General features: G+C 40.5%; 1 long non-coding RNA gene across 1 annotated transcript; it reads right to left on the reverse strand.

The window, feature by feature from the left end:
* Positions 1-1,200: 1,200 nt before the first annotated feature.
* On the reverse strand, positions 1,201-2,487 carry LOC121402862. Its single transcript, XR_005966830.1, has 3 exons — positions 2,408-2,487; positions 1,342-1,411; positions 1,201-1,253 (listed from the first exon to the last, which is right to left on the reverse strand). It is a non-coding gene; the product is annotated as an uncharacterized LOC121402862 (long non-coding RNA).
* Positions 2,488-8,983: the final 6,496 nt, after the last annotated feature.

Consider the following 8,983-nt stretch of genomic DNA (forward strand, 5'->3'; position numbering starts at 1 on the left):
TCTTCTTCGCTAATCATGGCTCAGGGCTGGGGAATTCTCTATAGGGTCTTTCAAACTTGTGCCAGTGGGGGGAAAAAAATCTAAAAAAAAAAAAACAAAGTTGTCTGAAAAAAATACACAGGGTTCATTGTTTGTCATTTTTATAAATCTCTTTAAGAAGTCATGAAAGGGGAATTTAGTGACATCTGGTTTATCTCTGTGGGCCACAGACAGACAGCACAACAGTTAGATAAATAAACAGCAATGGCACCTACTGCATGAAGTGAAAGTCAGTAAAGCAGCTTACGGCAGTTGTTATATACAAAACACAATAACCCTGGCAGGAAGAACCAGCAACAGTGGGATATTTAGAAAAACAAAAATATGTTTGGTGCATGTATAGCCATATATATATATATATATATGTGTGTGTGTATTCATAGGGGTAGCACTTTGCTTAAAAACGATACCCAGACCTGAACAAAGAAAAGAAAAAAGAGATTAATCTTCTACTTAAGGATATTTTTAACTTAGAGCAGAAACATAAGAACACCTTATCCAACGAAACGCTTACCAACCTGGAAAGCAAACGCATACAATTAAAATCAATTCTGGACGCAAAAACTCAGAGAGCATACCTAAGCAGTAAACAAAAGTGCTACGAGCTTAATGACAAATGCACAAAACACTTTGCACAAACTCTCAAAAAAATCCAACCTCAGACACACATAATGTCGATTAAAGACGGAAATAATGAAACGCAACATAGCACGAAAAATATAGCTCAGGCTTTTCAGGAGTATTACCAAACCCTTTATAAACTTAAGCCTTCGTCCCCATCACAAGATCTTCTTAATGATATAGATCAATTTATTGCTCAGGCAAAGCTCCCTAAAATTACTCTTCAACAAGCCAAAATCCTAGACGCTGATTTCACGTACAGAGAAATTGAAGAGTGCATTATGTCTCTGAAAAATGGAAAAAGCCCGGGACCTGACGGTTATACCGCTTCCTTTTATAAATCCTTCAAAGAGGATTTAATCCCGTTGCTACTAGATTATTACAATGACATTTCTGACCTCAGCCACTTTCACCCACAAGCACAAGAGGCCCACATAACAATAATCCCAAAACCAGACAAGGATCCCCAACAATGTTCTAGTTACAGACCCATTTCTTTAATAAATTTGGATATGAAGATGCTAAAATAATAGGGAACAGATTACAGCATCACTTACCTCACTTGATTCACCCAGATCAGGCAGGATTCGTGCCTAAAAGAGAAGGAAAGGACAACACTGCCAAGGTTATTTCCCTACTACAGCTCGTTAAAGATAAAGGCATTCCCACTCTCATCCTTACCACAGATGCCGATAAGGCATTTGACAGGGTTTCCTGGTCATTCCTGGAACAGACAATCTCCGGATTCAGGCTAGGAGAAAAAACCAAACAAAGAATTATGGCACTATACAATAATCCGACTGCTAGAATCAAGGTAAACGGTATCTTCTCTCCCAAAATACAGATCCTTAACGGGACTAGGCAGGGGTGCCCTCTCTCTCCTATCTTATTCGTTATGGTAATGGAAACCCTATTAGCCCATATCAGAGCAGACCCTAACATATCAGGACCTATGGTTACAGGGATAGAATACAAATGTGCAGCATTCGCTGATGATCTATTGCTGTTCATCACTAAGCCCACAGTTTCCCTACCAAACGTACTTAACTTGATGAAACTATATGGCAATCTTTCAAACTTCAAAGTAAATTTAACAAAATCAGAAATATTAAATATAAATATAGCACCAGCCAAAGCTGAGATACTTAAACAAAGCTTCTCATTCAAATGGGCGTCCCCGCATATAAAGTATCTGGGGGTCAAACTTCAGGCCAACCTGGGCATGGCCTATGACGATAATTATATTCCTCTTATTAAAGCTCTTCAAAAGCTTTTAGAGAAATGGGGCAAACTGCAACTTTCATGGTTGGGAAGAATCCAAGCCATAAAGATGGTCATCCTCCCGAAAATACTGTATCTATACCAAGTCTTACCTATCCACATTCCTCAATCTTTTTTCTCATCAGTTAAATCCATGATCTCCCGGTTTGTATGGAATGGGAAAAATCCCAGATTAAAACATAACCTGCTAATTCTACCTAAAGAGAGAGGTGGCCTTGGCTTACCTGATCCATACTTATATTACCTTTCAGTACATCTGGTGCGTATTCATAACTGGACCCAAAGAAAGAATGAGAAAGCCTGGAGCCTACTTGAACAAACCTTTATTCCCTTTCCGATTGAAAACACACTATGGACTATGGACAATACCTACCTCCAAACGACTCTGGCACATCCCCTGATTAGAGCTACACTAAAAATATGGCAAAAAAACAAAGAAAAATATAGCCTCACTAAATCACCTTACCTTCTATCAACGCTGTCTAATAATCCTGAGTTTATTCCAGGGAAAGATCTAGGAGCCTTCAAAAGATGGAATACCTGGAAAGGAAGAGAAACGAGAATAAACAATAGAATAATCCCCTTAGCTACAATTCAGAAAAGGTGGGGTCTCACCCGAGAGACACTTGGAACTACAATCAACTATATGGCTTTTTACAGTCTAGAAAATCGGGATATTGGTCCAGACAGCTTACACCATGGGAAAGAGCTTTAACATCCCCACTAGAAAACACTAAAATGCTGTCTTTCTCTTATAAGCTACTGCTGAATTCCATCCCTAAAACTATCCCTACCTTTTGTGCAGCTTGGGAAAGAGAACTTGATATAAATCTTTCTGAACAGGACTGGAGTACTATTTTTAAGACCATACATAAAACATCTAAGGCCTCCAAAACAACTGAAGCGATTTATAAACTTACTACAAGATGGCACTATACACCAGCTAAGTTGCATAAAATGTTCCCTAACTCTTCTAATGTCTGTTGGAGATGTAATAAAGAGGAGGGGACACACTCTCATATCTGGATAACATGTCCAATGCTTAAACTGTACTGGAAACAAGTGTTACAATCTATTCACATAGTATCAGGGATTAGTATTGACAGAACAAACTATGCTTTAATTCTTCTAAATTTACCTGATAACCCCAAAAGGAAAGCCTTAAACCCTCTCTCGCAACACTTACTACAAGCAGCTAAAGCTTTAATTCCAGGGAAATGGAAGAACACTCACCCGCCCACCTTCAGGGAATGGATAATAAAGGTTGAGGAAATACGAAAGATGGAGGAACTTACCCACTTGATTCACTCTAATAGCTCTAAGTACTGGAAAATATGGTCTCCATGGTTACGATACATCCAAAATTTAGGTAGTAATTAGATCTATCTCCGAAACCTAGATCACATCAATTAATAACAATTTATACAATATACCCCCTCCCCTCCTATCTCAGTTAATTTCTAGAGGTTTTAGATGGCTCTTAGTAGTTATTAGTCATTAGATGTTTGATCAAGGATGACCAAGAGTATTTCATATGTGAATTGTATAGTTTATAAACTGTATTAGAGCAATAACTTGATGTCAACTGTTTTGCCAAGGATATTTTCTATGTACAATATACCTAGCTCATACTGGCAATTTCCTTTCTCCCCCCCCCCCAATTTCTTCTTTTGTTCACATAACCCCACCCCCCTTCTTCCTTCTGTACTCCCTCCCCCCTTTTTGTTCTATTGAAAATGAAAAATAAAGATAATAATAAAAAAAAACAAAAAAACCGATACCCAGGTGTAAGGTAAACTAGACCTGCACCGCCCTGCGGATGATGTCAGAAAAGGGGCGGCGTGAGCAGGTGCAGCCTCTTTAAAAGACGAACCCGGAAGTCGGAAGCATCTGACGCATTTGACGAGAAAAAGCATGCAAGGTTGGCCTGAACCAGCCCGTCCCGCGAGTAAACCCGCTGGTCCCACAGGTATCGGCCAGTCCGCAAATCACTGATATATATACTGTATATATACATATGGGATGCACCTAATCCAGAATTTGGAATTGTAAATTAGGATTCATATTCGGTTTGGTATTTGGACGAATCTTTCATAAAGGATTCGGGATTCATAAAATAGTGGATTTGGTTCATCCCTAATATATATATATATATATATATATATATATATATATATATATATATATATATATATATATATATATATATATATATATATATATATATATATATATATATAATAGTGATGTGCAGGTTGAGTTTCCCTCGAACCACACCCGACCCTGACCTGCCCCCTCTCAACCAGAACTCGGCTTCCGTCTGCTCCGTCCCCTCTATTTATAGACCCGCGTCTGCCCCACGGTGATGTCACATAAGGGTCAGAGCAGACAAGAGTCTATAAATTCAAGGAAAGGAAGCCTGACTATTTTTTGTAGCCGCACATCACTAATATATACATATATAATCTTTGGAAGAAGTCGCACTCACAGGACTCATGAAAAAGAAAATGTATTTATTGTGGACGCCCTCAAGGCGCGACTTACATTTCGACTGACTCCTTAGCCTTTGTCATATATATATATATTCCAACACTTTGCATTTCATTTTAAGTCATAAACTGGCTTGTGCAGTGAAAATCAACATTTTGGGGGGAAGAAACTAGCTCGGACTGGCTAAAAAATGCCATAGAAAGTCACTATTTAATGAGCTGATGGGGGTCTGTTTGGGCCCCTGTGTACTTGGAATACCAGGGACTATTTTAAATCCCAGTTCAGACCTGGAACAAACCCTCCCATCATCAGATTCCCATGTGACTAATATTCAGTGTTGGACTGGGGTGTCTGGGTCCCACTGCTGGGCCCCCTCACCACAGTTGCAAGCTCTACACCCCCCCACCACACAACTCGTATCTAACTCCTTGCAGACAAGATCATTAAGGGGGTGCCACTAGGTTTTTCTCCCGGTTCCCCGCCAGCCTAGTCTGACCCTGTTAATATTCTTGTTTTTCCTCTACGCACACTACATGGTAAAGAAGACAATGCAGAAGAGCAATTGAAAAGGAGCGTGGGTAAGTTCTTCTATATACCACTTCTTTATTTACTTGTGCAATGCTTGAAGGAGCAGTGCAGGGTTTAAAGGGCAAATTACACTTACCCCCTATGAATTAAAAACAAAAACAATGAGGACATCATGTATATTTTATAGATTATATATTGTTGTTGACATAGTAGAGCAGTGATCTCCAACCAATGGCTCATCGGCAACATGTTACTCACCAACCCCTTGGATGTTGCTCCCGTTAGTAGAAGAAGCACCGGAGTGCTTTAAAATCCAAAATCTTTATTGGTCCATAATCATAGGCACACAGCACGTCTCGCTTGACGCGTTTCATGTGCAGGCGCCCTTAATCTTATGCATATGCTTATGATTAAGAGTGCCTGCGTCTGAAACGTGTCAACGTGCTGTGTGCCTATGATTATGGACCAATAAGGATTTTGGATTTTAAAGCTCCCCAACACTTATCAATATGGCTCATGGGTAAAAAAAGGTTGGGGACTCCCTGTACTAGAGCATTCAATATCACAATACATGTGACATCATTTGTGTCTAAAGCAAGACTAGCCAAGTATTCAAATTAATTTTAATTCAGTATATAACTATAACCACAGTACAACAAGCATTTCCCTCTAAAAACCCACAGCTGGGATGGAAGCACACTGACTGAAATAACGCCAATTTAGCCAGGGGGCAATATATCACAAGCGCATGTTTCAGTGCAATCACGTTCTATCAACACCCCCAATCACAAAATGTAGACAGTGTTATTCTATTCATTTATTTATAAAGTCTCTGCAAGTTATGAAAGTCTGTGTAATGGGCATCCAAATCCCATGATGCAGTGATAAGATTGCTATGGGGGTTTCTTCATTCGTTCGACTAAACCACATCTACAAAGGAAAATGCTCTGCTAAATTCACCAGCGTTCTGGTGAACAAGTAATCGGGAAATAGAGCCTAATTCATTATACAAGAGAAAACGGAATGTTTGGGGACTACCTCACAGAACACCCGGTTACGAGAATATTTTATATGGTTAAAATGAGATGCAAATCTATGGATTCCTCGCTTTATCAAACACACATGTTGAGTGGAGTTTGGCCTGAGTTATTTCTGGAAGCAGCGAGTCGCTTGATTTCAGGTGACCGGTGGTGAGTGAAGTTATGTTAAGCAGTTGGAGGAGGAAATAAAACAAGGTCTAACAATAAAGCTGCCATATAAATTGACAGAACTCAGAGAGACAAGAACAAACAACACGGTGTAATGCTAATCATGAAGGATAGATCCGAACGCACAAATCCTCGATTCAAACGATTTTCGGACCGTGTGTGGAGAGTCCCGACATTGTTCATCCCACGGAGATCGTTCGTTCAGTCGATCGGACAGGCTGATGATAATATCTCTGCATGTATTGCCGATCATTGATTTTGATCACGATTTTCAGAGGGAGACTGTCACCAGCTTTGGTCGGACATAACTTTCGTACGATTGCTGTCAGGGGCAGAACATCGGCTCATCTGTTCTTTTGTACTTTATTTGATCTGAATGGTTAGTGGCAGGTCTGGAGATGGGGCAGTCCTAATGTTTGAGGATTTGAAAGATCGGATCTTTGCGTCTATGGCCACCTTTAGTCTGGTCTTTGTAATAATTCATCATATGGCTGATACTTCTGACCATAAATGAAGCAGTGCTTTTGTGCACAGGAAAATATAGGATTTTCATCGCCACAGGCATAAAGTAAATCCTTGTCAAATTTAGCGTCCTTACACGTATGTTGCTGCTTAATAAAAAAACAGTTTGGGGACCCCCGCTCTAAAGGCAGAGACACACGGTCAGATTCGGGGAGATAAGTCAAACGGCGACAAATCTCCTCTTCTATGGGGCGACTAATCTCCCCGAACTGCCTCCCCTGCCTTCCCGCCGGCTAGAATGTAAATCACACTCGGAACGATTCGTTTTCCGATGTCAACCGAAGTTTCCTCGTGAGGCAACTTCAGGTGACTTTCGGAAAATGAAGAGCTCCAAATGCCATCCCGCCAGCCCAGAAGAAGTGGAGATTTGTAGCTGGGCGACTAATCTCCCCGAATCTGAACATTTGTCTCTTCCCTAAGCATCAAGAGACCGCCATGACGGTTGCAGCGTCGATTCTGCACCTTTCCCTTTTGCCCCAAGCACATACCTTCCATCCCCAAATAATACATACACACACCATTGGTTTGGAAAGAGATGGCCGCAGTTGTTTATTTTAACACAGTAATAATAATAAATAACATGTATAACATTTTAACCTTTTACTAACCGTTTGTATAACAAACCTTTAACCTTTATAACATTATTCCCCCACCCGAGGGAAGGGGAATGGGGGTGGGGTGGCTGTACCCCAATTGTAAAGGTAGGTTCCTGTTCCATTCTCCCAAGCCCAAATGCGGGCTGCCTACATTCCCATGAGGACCCAGGCCTACCTTGCTACTTCCACTCACTTTGAAATACCCCCTTTTAACTTCCCCTGGGGGTCCTTGTAAAGGTACCCTCCGCCAACTGCGACATAAATCACCCATCTACGGGAGGGAGGGCGGGATGCTGCGTCCTGCTGCCTCCACGTCCCGGCGCTGAATGTAAATATCCTCTCTTCTCCTACAGGAATCGCGAGCCCAGGGTCCCTCCAGCCAATCACCGCCTGTAATAGAAAAAAGGGGGTGGGGCCGGCGCACTCCTACGCACCGTCAAGGCCCTGCTACCCCTACCCGGGTCGTGGGGTCCCAAGAGACAGCTCAACTTATTTTTAAACTACACTCTGAATAATACAGCTATCAAAGTGTTGGAACGTGGGTTATTTTTTACTTGTTTATTCCCACGGACAATAACATTATGGGCAAGTATTGCACAAGAGATAAACTCCTTGCCTTGTCACCATCATATACCACAGGCATTTGATGGGACCATATCAGCTTTTGTGGCAACCTTATCTTTTTCACCAGGTCCACCCTAATAAAATCTTTGACATCGCTATTTTAATATGTTTTTTTTTTTCTGAATACTCTTCCAACACAAGAGCAACAAGGGCAACAGAACCCCATAACAAAATCATTAAAAATAAAACATAAACAGTATATTCAGGTTTTTTAACATATTCATATGTCCCCCTTTTATAATCATAGTATAGAAATACATTGGCACTCAAGGCAATTGAAATGCAGGGTTACCCCTTGCTGTTTATTTCGTGCGAAATAAACAGCAAGGGGTAACCCTGCATTTCAATTGCCTTGAGTGCCAGTGTATTTCTATACAATTGTCCTTTGGGGGTTGCCGTACCCTCTTACATTTAGCACCAGGCCACCTGAAGGAAGGAAAGAGTGTGCTCAGCTTTACCTTGTTTTAGTTCCCCTTTCATAATCATCCATTCTAACAATTAAACCTGAAACATAAAACTGTAGGTAAACTGTACAACTGTATGACGTAGAGAGTGATGTTCTGAGACAATTTGCAATTGGTTTTGATTTTTTATTATTTGTGGTTTCTGAGTTATTTAGCTTTTTATTCAACAGCTCTAGTGATGGGCGAATGTATTCGCGGCAAAAATTTGCCCGCGTCAAAAAAATTTTTTTCCGAAAAACGGGCGCCGGCGCCGTTTCGCAAATTTTTCGCCGTTTCACGAATTTTTCGTCGTTTCGCAAATTTTTTTTGGCGAAACGGCGCAAATTCGCCCATCACTAAACAGCTCTCCAGTTTGTAATTTCAGCAATCTAATTGCTAGGATCCAAATTACCCTAGCAACCATGAATTGATTTGAATAAGAGACTGGAATATGAATAAGAGAGGCCTGAATAGAAAAACGGGTAATAAAAAGAAGCAATAATAATACATTTGCTGCCTAACAGAGCATTTGTTTTTTTAGATAGGGTCAGTGACCCTCATTTGAAAAATGGAAAGATTCAGAAGTAGAAGGCAAATCATTCAAAAACAATAGCATATAAAAAATGTATCT

This window comes from Xenopus laevis, chromosome 4L (assembly GCF_017654675.1).
Source record: "Xenopus laevis strain J_2021 chromosome 4L, Xenopus_laevis_v10.1, whole genome shotgun sequence".
In the NCBI taxonomy this organism is placed as follows: Eukaryota; Metazoa; Chordata; class Amphibia; order Anura; family Pipidae; genus Xenopus; species Xenopus laevis.